Source organism: Pogona vitticeps, chromosome 11 (assembly GCF_051106095.1).
Source record: "Pogona vitticeps strain Pit_001003342236 chromosome 11, PviZW2.1, whole genome shotgun sequence".
NCBI classification, from domain to species: Eukaryota; Metazoa; Chordata; class Lepidosauria; order Squamata; family Agamidae; genus Pogona; species Pogona vitticeps.
In genome coordinates, this window is record NC_135793.1 from 11,800,352 (window position 1) to 11,812,500 (window position 12,149).

The 12,149-nt window shown below is 35.9% G+C and overlaps 1 protein-coding gene across 4 annotated transcripts in view; it reads right to left on the minus strand.

Annotated features, from left to right (window-relative positions):
• The window catches only part of DIAPH2 (diaphanous related formin 2), a 420,545-nt gene that overhangs the window by 114,268 nt on the left and 294,128 nt on the right, over window positions 1–12,149 (minus strand). The window lies entirely within an intron of this gene.

Consider the following 12,149-nt stretch of genomic DNA (forward strand, 5'->3'; position numbering starts at 1 on the left):
CAGATGAATGAAGGATTCTGAAACAATAGAAGTTTGGCAAGAGTTTACAAAGAAGAATACCAATAGGAGTAATCCTATCCCAGTCTTGATCAGACCCAGATCCACCATCCCAAACATTAAGAAGAAGAAGGCTGCCTGGAGTAAAGCAGGAAGTATGAACTGGATCAGTAACCAGAGGGGATTAGATACCTTTAATTATCAGACATTTAGGAATCCCAATATCTGTTGGCAAAGGCACTATGTAAGGGCTAATCTGAGCTGGGCCCTGGGGATTGACTTAGGGATGATGGTCTCTATGCACAGAGATGAACTCTATGTTTTTTCAAGCTGTAAGCTTGGATCAGCTCCAGCATTTGCTGCCAATCTCCTAATTAATAAGATAAAACGAGTATCAAGGGTACCCTTTAATGAGACAGTAAAAATTCATAGCCAACCAGAATGTTATTGTAGGAATGATGGAATTCTGTCCCCACAGCAGAGCTGCCCAAGCTTTCAGATGAACCAAGCAATATTTCAAATATGGTTCTGTTAGGGATCCCCCAAGACAGGGGCTTGACTTGATGATCCAGAGGGACCCTTCCAACTGGATCTCAGCTCAAGAAAGCACCAACAAATTCAAAGATTATTAGTAGGCATTTCAAAGTTTATACATACAGTTCACCTATTCTACAGTGCAACTTCAGTTGCACCATGTACACAGAACACGTTCAAAAGCTGCCAACTTCTACAGCACAAAATTTTGAAATAAAAATTGTTCCCTGGGAACAAAGGGTTGCATCACACTGTGTTTCTTCTATAGGTACATACAATCCAAAGAACCTAGAGATGGGTCAGGGGACAGGCAGATCACTTCTTAGTTCATTGTTTTAATGAGAGTTTATATCTCATTATAATCTTTATCATCACTTTAGAACTGCAAAGCTGGAAGGGACCCTATGGATCATCAATCATGCATCCTAGTTTTCTTTGGATGATCTCCATTAATAATCCAAATACAACCCTACTAAAACATAAACAGGAAAAACAAATGAATCTAATATTCATCTCCACAGTTAATGTACGTGTTTCAGTGTTAATAACTCAGCATGTAATATATACACAGAAGATTATAAATAAAATAACGTATCTTTGATACGGTATTGCTGACATGGTTAACTATGTGTTACCATAGCAACACAATAGGGTTTTAACAAGCAATTGTTACATGTGGTCTACAAAGCTATAAACAACAAAACAAATGATCAGGGAGAGTGTGGTTAGTCTCACAGTTGAACAGTTATGTGGTATGTGCCATCAAGTCAGAACTCACCTATAGAGACTCAAATAAAGCTTTAGTAAGTGATATATTTAAGGAGTGGTGTTACCAGTTCCACCTCTTGCCATCAGTTTCCATGGGCTAGCAGGGAGTCAAACCCAGGCTTCATGAGTCCTAACCTATCATTCTGCCCATACATCACTCTAGGTATTTTATGAATAGGTGGCTTTGAAATGATGCGTGCACACACACACACACACAATTGCTTCTCATAGGATCAGTAAACACAACAAAATGTGAAACCACCTTCCCAAAAATTGGTAAAATTAGTAATGGATGACACTCTGGACCACATTTTGGAACCTACACTTCCCAAAACATCTCATGAAAAACTTTTCATCACTAATCAACTAAAATAGCTAGGAATTATATAATATTTTAAAATAGTAATGAAACATAGTGCATGAGACTGGAACAGGAAATCTAATTCAGACTCATACAGTTAAAAACTAGAGAAAGATTTAGGATGCTGTGTGCGTTCATAAACAGCCCAGTGACATAGTAAATGTCCTCCCAATTTGCCCCGAGAAGCAAGACTGCTCCCCTCCTACTTGTCCTTCCGTTGTTAGGCAAAGAAGTTCCTTTTCAAGCATATTTTTAAGCAATAACGGTCTCAGGAATACATTGTTTATTAAGTAAGAGATTTTTACATGTTTTTAGTGTTTTAAAATTGTTTTTAATCTTAATTTTAATCTTGAAATATGTTTAATTATTTTTAATATAGTATTTACAAATTTGACTGCTAGATAATTTAACTGTTGTGAGTCATCTTCAATCCACTATGGGGAGAAAGGGGCAAATAAATAAATAAATAAATAAATTTATCTTCAGTGCCACAGGGTTATTGCCTGTGTAATCTACAAAACTGCAATATGTTGCATGTCCATCTTGTTTGAACTTCTGTGTTGTTCCTTCAGTGGTTTTTCAAATATTTGCATTCCTTTGTTCTTTACACACCAATGGACACTGTCTGACTCCATAAAGTGAATGGAATAAACTGTTGTTAACTATACTACTGAATAATAAAATAAAGATATGAGTATGAAGTTACAGGAGATGATTCAGCACATATAAATTTACAACAATGCTAAGCTTTTCCTTCAAAAATTACTCACATGTTTTGCTTAAATTATTATTTTTTTCCTCTCAAGGGTAAATGCAATTTTTTTTTCCGGTGCCCACTCAAGGTCTGGTTTGGATTCTTTGCTTTGCTTTTTTGTTTGTTTGTTTACAGTCATAGTAGGGTAAGAAGCAAGGGCAACAAATCCTTTCATTAGAAAATATAGCTCCTCTGCACTTAACCGATAAAGACTATGATGACTTTATCACTTACCAGTGATAAACCGCTTACCAAAACACAGCTACTATATATTTTCTGCTTACTTAAATTTAATGTACAGTTGATGAATTCAGCTCCTGATATTTTTTGTAGAAAAATAGATGACGTTCTTCTTTTACTTCAGGGAACTACTTCGAATACAAAAGCTGCAAATCTACAGACTGTTGATATCCCTCAGGGAGAAGGCCTTAACCTAGATTTCTTCTGAGATGCTAACTTTAAAAGGCTAACAAGTTCTCAGATCTACCTATCTTGAAATCTACAGTCCAGCCCAGAAAGCAATATAAAAACAATGTTGCTGATATTTTGCTTTGCCCTCCTTTCTGAATTAAGAATTGAAATTAATAGTATCTGTGCTTTCCTTGAATATATAATGACCACAAACCAGTTTAAAGCTGGCTTGTTCAGACAAACTACAGTTCAACTAATTAGTTTGTCCTAATTTGGAGATGACAGGAAAGCATGGTTAGCTTCAGACTGCCATGGTTAGCTTCAGCAACATTTTTATACATGGGGTGACAGAGGTATCTGTTATATTATTGCCATTGACTGTCCTTGTCTCCCATGCAGGCCCTAGCAGCAGCTGGCTCAGCTATGCAGGTAATGGTCCTAAACAATCAGAAAAATAAGCTGGACCTGTGCTATATCCTATTAAAGATTTCTCTGCCATGGGAATGTCAAAGACGTTCCTCCGTTGGCTTCCAAGGGAGAAAGACCAGGCAGGGTAGTGGGCACAGCTGCAGTTTGAACTAACATTTCTTTTCCTAAGAAATCACATTGAAATAATATAATGAATTACATTACATAAATAGTAGAAGTGTGAAATACAGATACTAGTGTGGAATCAGGTAAGCATGTTTTGTTGGGATAATAGCAGTCCTGCATGCACTAACACTGGGTATGGGCAGGAGTGGCTTTACAGCCTAATGTGATTTCTTTGTGACCAACAAAGTTCTTTCCCTTCCTCTGGCATTTGAGGTAAGCCTCTGGCCATCTTCCTGTTTGTTTTTGCTCCCATTTTGTTGATAGCTCTCTGATTCCTCTAACCATCCTCCAAGCAGCAATCAAGCAGGGACTCCTCCACGCTGGGGATTCTATTTCTCCCCACATACACATTTTTCCACTCTGATTGTAACTACAGATCGTTACTTTAACTAAAATTACTTTTTTTCAACTTTAAATTCTTCTAGAAGCTCAGTGAGTATTCTGGACAAGCTATATGGTCCCAAGATGTCCCCAGAAGAAGGGAATGGTAAGCCAATTCTACCTAAACAGTCCGAAAAATGTTTACCATAAGTCAGAATTGACTTGATGGTACACAGTGTGATTTCTACCATACCATGTGCCAAAGTTGTGTGAAAATTAGTCATGACATTTGATGATACTGGGATGATTTCCAAATTTATGTATTTTTGCTGCCTTATACTTTGCTAATTAAAAGGAATAACCAATTTCCCAGAAACACCTTTGTTTACCCAAATGCCCATTATGTTTGATATAATATTCTGTGGGATTACATGAAAAAAAGGTAATCAATGTATATAAAGTCTGTCTTGTGGGGGGGAATCAACTTCTTTAACCAGGGTGCTAGGGAAAAGCAGTATACGATGGAGGATAAAAGATAAAACAGTTCTAACAACTTTAAAGTATATCTTAATCATTTTTTTTGCATAGAGGAAAATAGTGAATGTAAGAACAGAACTATTATATAAGCAAGGTTGCTATGGCTGCAACATTGCCGAATATATACGCATAACCTGGTAAGGTTGAGAAGGGATCAAAAACACTACAAAGTAATTGATGAGGAAAGAGCATTTGACGTCCAAATGAGGCAACAACCTCACAAGGTATTAGATATTTATCAACTTTCTGAATGTTTATCTATTACAGAAGGCGCTGTTTGAAGTGGAAGGCAAGGCCATGTTCTCTTTGCTTATACTAAGAGATTTCACACAAATGTATCGCTCACGGTCAACATACATGTTTTTGGTATTCAGCCTGAAGAAGGATGAGTTTATTATACTGCAGATCTCTTGCAGATTTGATAAACAGATTTTTCCACACATACAACTATGAAGAGAATCTTTGAGATAAATTACTAAAAATATAATGTGCCCATCTTCTTGGATATTAATAATGTAAAGTCTGCATGTACAGAGTGTCAGAATGATTGAGGAAGTAGAGAAGCAGCAGCCCTGAAAATGAAAGTGCTTTTAAAATTGAGGGCTGAACTATACTTTACTATGATCATTTCAGAATAATTGCCTCGCGCTAGTTGAGCAAGACCCCTGTATCCTAACAATCCCACCAGTTGAACTTGTTTTGCAAATGATAACAAAATAGAAATGAAGGATGCAGGCATGCATTCTTTGAAATTATAATTTTCTGGTTTTCCAGGTTTGGGGGTGTCTACATCTTTTATGCTACTTTTATTCCTCCAATCTATGTAAAACTTCAGTCATAACAATAACGTTATCAGCATAGCGGTAATTTGCCAGATTTCAAGTTACAAAACCTTTGGAATAACAGAAAGTGCAGGAAAAATACAATTTTTCATTGAAATATTATTCCTGAAGCTTAAGAATCCTGGATCTTCAGGCTCTTGGAAAGAGATCATTTAAATATGAGGGGGAGCTGTGACCAACTGAATGAATTATAAATATAGGGAGATAGGTCACATACAAATATTCAGGAATTCATCACATCCATGCCACTTTCATCATCAGACATCAGAAATAGAAATATATTTTAAGAAAAGTAACATTTTAAAAGATGTATTTCCAGCTTTTAAATGCGCCATTCTAGGCTATATGCTCTTGGATTTTTCAAATGTAACATTCTTTTAAATATTTCATATCTAATCAATATTCCATTTTACTTTTGTTCCTGTACTTTGGACTGAATTTTGATTTAAGTATTTGCCTGTAACATAAGATTAGTTTCTGGAATATACTGTAAAAACAATGTAGATGCAACAATGAAAAGATGTAAAAAATTTCAGCAAGTATGACAGATGCAATTTTATATATAATTCCAGTAACAAATTACAGAGGCTTCAGGAGAATAGCACCTGTTAGCAGCACGGCAGCAACAACAATGATAATGGATTTTCCTCCATAGATGCAACTTGGCTTCAGGCTGGTTTGGCTGGCTGAGCACATAACATAATTTTTCTGTGTGTGTCCATAATATGCTTAGAGGCTAAGAAAGTTGTAAAAATAAAGAAGTATTACAGCTATGTAGAATTGTAGGGACAAATGCTTAAAATATAAGAAGCCTTTCCTTTAATGCTTCAGACAGCTGCTTCTGTAATAGATAAACATTCAGAAAGCTGAAAACAATCTAATACCATGTGAGATAGTACCAGCTGTGTGGAACACATGCTTTTTTTAAAATATATATATCTTGGGGTCTTGCACAGTTCTGTAGGACTCTTAGAGAAGGTTTAAGGCATCAGTTTATCTGATCTGAGAAAGCAACCAAGTAACTAAAAGAAAAATGATTGTGGTTCCTAAACTTTTCCTGTTATGTTTCCCTAACATCTGCATGTTCAGATACAGACAAATGTACTAACAAGTTCTGAAGGTGTATAAAGAGGGGAAGAGATATCTCCATTTAATGGATTACCCAGTGAATTCTTGTTTAATGGGATGTTATGCACAACATACTGAGAGTCAGGGTTTAAAATTTCTAATACCTGGTTCACCTACTTTTCCTGCAAGTCTAAGGTAATAAACTTATTTATCTCCCTTTGCAGCTAGAAGTTCTATTACCTCCTGACAAATTAAAATAGTTTTCTTGTTCTGATGACAAGCAAGCAACCAAACAAGCAATCAATCAATCAGTCAAACAAATAACAACAACAACCCAAAACCCTCACAAAGCAGCAGAAAAGCTGTATGCATCTCTGTGGGTGGGTGTAAGAAAAGAAAAAGATCCTGTTCATACTCAACATTGTGGCTGATTCAAAAGCATCAAGTCTGATATGAAACTTCTAAGAGATGTCCCTACTGAATTTATCACAAAAGTTTGGCTTGACAGGAATCAAGGATTGTGATTCCTGTCAAGGTACTTTGATAAATTGAATTGCTGAATTGCTCTTCCATTTTACACTTTCTGCAACAGTTAGCAGATAACTGTTGCAGAAGATGCAAAATGGAATTCAGCAGATACTTCAATATTCAATGAGCTAAATACAAACTTAATAAATTTATTTTTATTTGTTTATTTAAAATATTTTACCCACCTTTCTCCTTAAAAAAAAAACCCAAGGCAGCTTACATAAGTAAAAGACAGTATTTAAATCTAGCATAATATGTTGTTGGCCTTTGCACAGTGCATTTTTAATACAGCGGAATTCACAATAATCTTTAGTGTACCCATAAGTGACATGAATGGAGAATTAGGTTAAATACCTCAGCTCTTCATTTTCTATATGAAGCAACATTTGAGTAATGAGGAAAATCTTACGGCTGATATGATGGAACTAAAACTTTTTAAATACTTTAGCTTTCTTTTACATAATATTCTTTTTTCCCAAAAGTAAATGTTCTCTTGGCATAATAGCACACACATAGAGGCATCATGGTAGGTCAACAGGTTGAAAGATGAAAGAATTAGCATTCCATATTTTTAGGTTTCCTTTTAAAACCTAGCCCAGAGACAAGTAATGATCAAAAGAAATGGTTGCCATCACTGGAGATTCATTAACGATAGTTACTTTTGTATTATCTACATTTGAGGAAGACTAGGAACTTCAAATGCTTTCTAAGGAGCGTGTAAGAATTTTTTTCTCTAATGTTGTGCAATTGTTCTGAGTACTTTGTAATTTGTTATTGGAATTATATATAAAATTATATGTATCATACTTGCTGAAATTATTTGCAAAAATTTATCTACCATACAAACGGGAAACAGTCAAGTAATATTTTAAGTATTATTATTAATAGTCTGTGGCTGAGATAGGTAAGGTGACCTGAGAGACTGCAAAAGAGAAAGTACAGTTTTCAATCAGGTTCATTATAGGACTTTTTAAAAAACAAGGAAAAAAAAACAACTGTCTCCACAAGAAATGTGTATCAATATCTAATAATTTGTTGTTGTCGTTCTTATGTGCCATCAAGTCAAAACTGACTTAGAACAATCCTGACAGGGCTTTCACACTACCCACTGCACCACACTGGGTACTATTTTGGTGTTATGGAGCTTTAAAATAATGGCTCCAAAAGAAAATTTATTTTGAACAAAGAAAATTCATATCTAGTTTTTTTTAACCAGGAAAATACATTCATACCTCAGATTTTATCTATATTTTGAATTTATTTATTTATATGTAAAACCAAAATAAAAATATATAATAATACATATTTTTGGAACAAATAAAAAGAATATAAATATTGTGGCACCTTAAAGACTAAATTTTACGTTTTTTAAACTAAGCTTTCGTGGACAAGTCCACTTCATCAGACATAAGAGAAAGAGATACAACATAGGAAATATTCATATATAGCATTAAAATATAGATATCAAAATACGGAGTTCATGGTTGGTTGGTAAGAACGTCCGTGGGTGTATAACATTGTATTGATAGTGTCTTTGATATGCAAGTAAGTGGTGCCTTGCTTAGCGACGTTAATCCATGCAGAAAAAAATGTTGCTAAGTGATTTCATCGCTAAACGGAATTAAAAAGCCCATAGAAACGCATTAAAACCTATGGGTCTCAAAACTAACCTTAAGCAAAAATCCTCCATAGGGGCGGCCATTTTTGGTGCCTCTAAAGCGAGGACACACAGCGGGCGGCCATTTTGTTTACCCGGCGGCCATTTTGAAACCGCCAATCAGCTGGCCAAAAATGGGGGCTTTGCGATGATCGCTTCCCCGCGATCATTGCAAAGCAAATTTTCCCCATAGGGACCATCGCTAAGCGATTGCTTTTGCGATCGCTTAAACTCCATCGCTAAGCAATTTCGTCGCTCAACGGAGCGATCGCTAAGCGAGGCACTACTGTATTTCACTGAAATTTGTGCTATGCAGTGGTCCCCAACCTTGGGCCTCCAGATGTTCTTGGACTACAAATCCCAGGAGCCTTCACCACAACCTCTGCTGGCCAGGATTTCTGGGAGCTGAAGTCCAAGAACATCTGGAGGCCCAAGGTTGGAGACCCCTGCTATAAAGGATATGAGAGTCTCTGTCATAATATAACAATGGCAGAGCAATGGATGAGCACAAGCGCAGAGTAAAGAATCTGTTTTACTTTTGAAGTTTATGAGGTGGATCTGTTAGGGAGGGAAATATTCCAGTGTTGTACAATAATTGTGGTGTTTATATCTGGCAGTACCCTAAAAAGCCTTGACTTATATTAAATCCATTGATGTGTGTGTCTAGCACGTGTATATATTTTATCTCAGCTGTTTCTCTCTGGATTCTTTCCTGTAATTTCTCTTTTCTAGGATGGTCACTTTCAAATCATGTGTGGAATGTCCTGGTAAATTAAAATGATGTGAAACTGGGTTATGTGTGCTGTCATTCTTGATGTCCAATTTGTGTGCATTTAATTTTGCATAGAGATTGTCCCATCTGTCCTATGTAGAGTGCAGATTCGCACTGTTTGCAAAAGATGGCATAAATAACATTGGTAGAGGAACTGATAAAAGTACCTTTAACATTGTGTGTGACATTGTTAGGTCCAGTAAGTGTGCTGCTAGAATAAATGTATGGGCAGAGCTGGCATCTGGGTTTGTAGTAGGGTTTTATTCCCATTTCTGTCTCAGTGTTGTGTAGCTCATTGTGTGTCAGTAGTTGTTTTGCAATTGGAGGGTTTTCTGTAAGCAATTATAGGTTTGCCACCAAGGGTTTTGGAGAGTGGAGTGTCAAAGGTGGGTTAGATATTTATTTATTTATTTATTTATTTAATTTATATGCCGCCCACTCTACCCAAAGGTCTCTGGGCGGCTTGCAACAATTAAAATTCAATACAATAAAATATAAAATGATTAAAATACAATTAAAATACAATTAAAATTGCCATCATAAAGACCCACAGTCAAAGTTATTTCAATTAAAAGCCTTCTGGAATGAGCTAGATGATGAGCTAGAAACCCATATTTTTGTTGTAGAAAGGAGGACTGCATCCAACCTTTTAACAATAACATTCTGAATCACTTATGATGCATATGAGTGGACTTAGTTGTGGACTGAAAGTGACAACTAGTGGTCTTTGCTTATTTTTCCCTTCTGGATCTATGCTGTAGTAGGTTTCTTCTGTCTTGATTTGTTAATTTTTTTTCTTTAACCATATTGGGTGGGTATTGTAATTTGAGGAATGCTTTTTTTAAAAAAGATCTTTGAGTTTGGAGTCTATCTTGTGGCAGATGTGGTTGTACCTGAGGGCTTGGCTGTAAACAATGGATTTTGATGTGTGTTCATGGAAGCTGGAAGTATGCAAATACATTACTGATCAATGAGTTTTTAGTACAGAGTGGTCCAGAGATATCTATGTTGCAATTTTACAGTGGTACCTAAAAATGACCTGTTGTATAAATTGTTCCAGGATGAGTCTGATGTTTGGATGAAATCCTCATGGAATTTATTTAAGGATTCCTTTCCATGGGTCCAGATCAGAAAAATGTCATCAATGTATCTCAAAGAGAGGAGTGGCTTTTGGTTGCAACAGTTCAGAAGGTGTTGTTCTAGGTCAATCATAAATATGTTTGCATATTGTAAGGCCATCTGATTGCACATCACAGTTCTTTTGATCTGGAAGTAGGTTTTGTTGTCAAAGGTGAAATAGTTGTGAGTACTTCTTGTTTTGAATGGTACTCATGACAGCCTGTAGTTCGTATCTGTGTGGGATGTTAGTGTAGAGTGCTTCTACATCCATTGTAGCTAGAATCGTGTCGTTTGGGAGGTTGTGTGTAGACAGAGGTTTCCTTAGAAAGTCTGTGGTGTTTCTCACATAGCTATGTAGGTGCATTGGTGACATATGGTTTGAAGACAGAACCCAAATATCATGATACTCCAACTGTCACAGTACTGATGCTTGATACAATGGGTCTTCTGGGGTTTCCTAGTTTATGTATTTTAGGTAGGAGGTAGAAGGTGGCTGTTAGAACTTGTTGTGGTGTATTTGCCAGGATTTGTTCATATATGTTTTTAGGAAGGTTTTTCAGAAGGTTTTGTAATTCCTTTTGATATTTGTGATTGGGTCTATGGTTACAGGCAGGTAAAATGTAGAGTTATACAATTGTCTCTCTGTTTCTTGTACGTAACTTGATTTGTCCATGACAAGCACAGGACCCCCTTATCTGCCTCTTCAATGAATATGTTGCATATGTTTCTGAGGCTGTGCATAGTGTCACACTCTATTTGGGTGAGGTTCTATGGTTAAGGAGATGCATCTTGCCATCTTTTCAATTTTTTATTCTTTTTTATTTCTTTTCTTTTTTAGAACAGCCACTGGAGGGTGTGTAACATTAGCTTTGACAACTTGGACAAGATTTGCTCATTAGGGATTTGGGGAATTTAAAAAGACATTGGATTGTAAGACCATTAGAGTTTTATTTATGTAGCATAGTGCCATATTGGAGTATAAATATTTTTAGCCAATAAAAGCCCAGATATTGAAGGTCACAAGGCCTTCTACTCCGAGGGCTTTCAAAGCCCAGCTTCTTGCATCTCCAAGGCTTTGCCTGCCAAACTCCTGGCTGTCAAGGTTGGAGTAAAATCCCCCTCCCTTTAGCAGTACTGGCTAGACTGACGTAATTCATTGCGCTGGGGACAGTAGAATTTATATGCATATTTCATTTATACAATATAATTAATTTATACAGTTTTCAGTTACTATTAATTATGAGGCTAAACCCTTATAAAACAAATTGCACCTTTCTTTCCCTTCCTTACCTGCTAATTATTAAACAAATTGCTTAATATAACATGCATCCTTTTCTCTTTTTACATTATTCTGTAAAAGCAATACATTATTATTCTCATTTATTTAATACAGGTTTCCACATCTACTGTGATATTTCTTTGTTAATTTATAGGCAAAACACAACTCAAGCAGCAGTTTAAAATGCATTTTTTTCTTTTTCTGTTATTTTTGTTTCTCATAATATAAGCATTCTATGGTTTACTTTTTTCACCATGAAAACTAGCACAAAACTGAATGAGCTATTTCTGCCTTGTTATCTCATCAGTTCTTTTTGTACTGAATACAACTGGTTTGTTTTGGTAAACTGTTCCCAGTTGTAATTTTTCAATAATACATTCACTTTTAATGCATCTCCCCAAGGCACATTTTAAGATAACTTCAATTTTAGAGCAACACCTTTGCACCCCATAAATTCATTTTTTTAACTCTAATAAAGATAACTCATCAAACATGGTAACTCCCAAAGGGGAATTTTGATGAAATATTCCTCACATCCTCTATCATTTTACTTTTGTCATAGTACATGCTTATCTCAGTACAAGAACCTTCAGACCATGTTCTATTG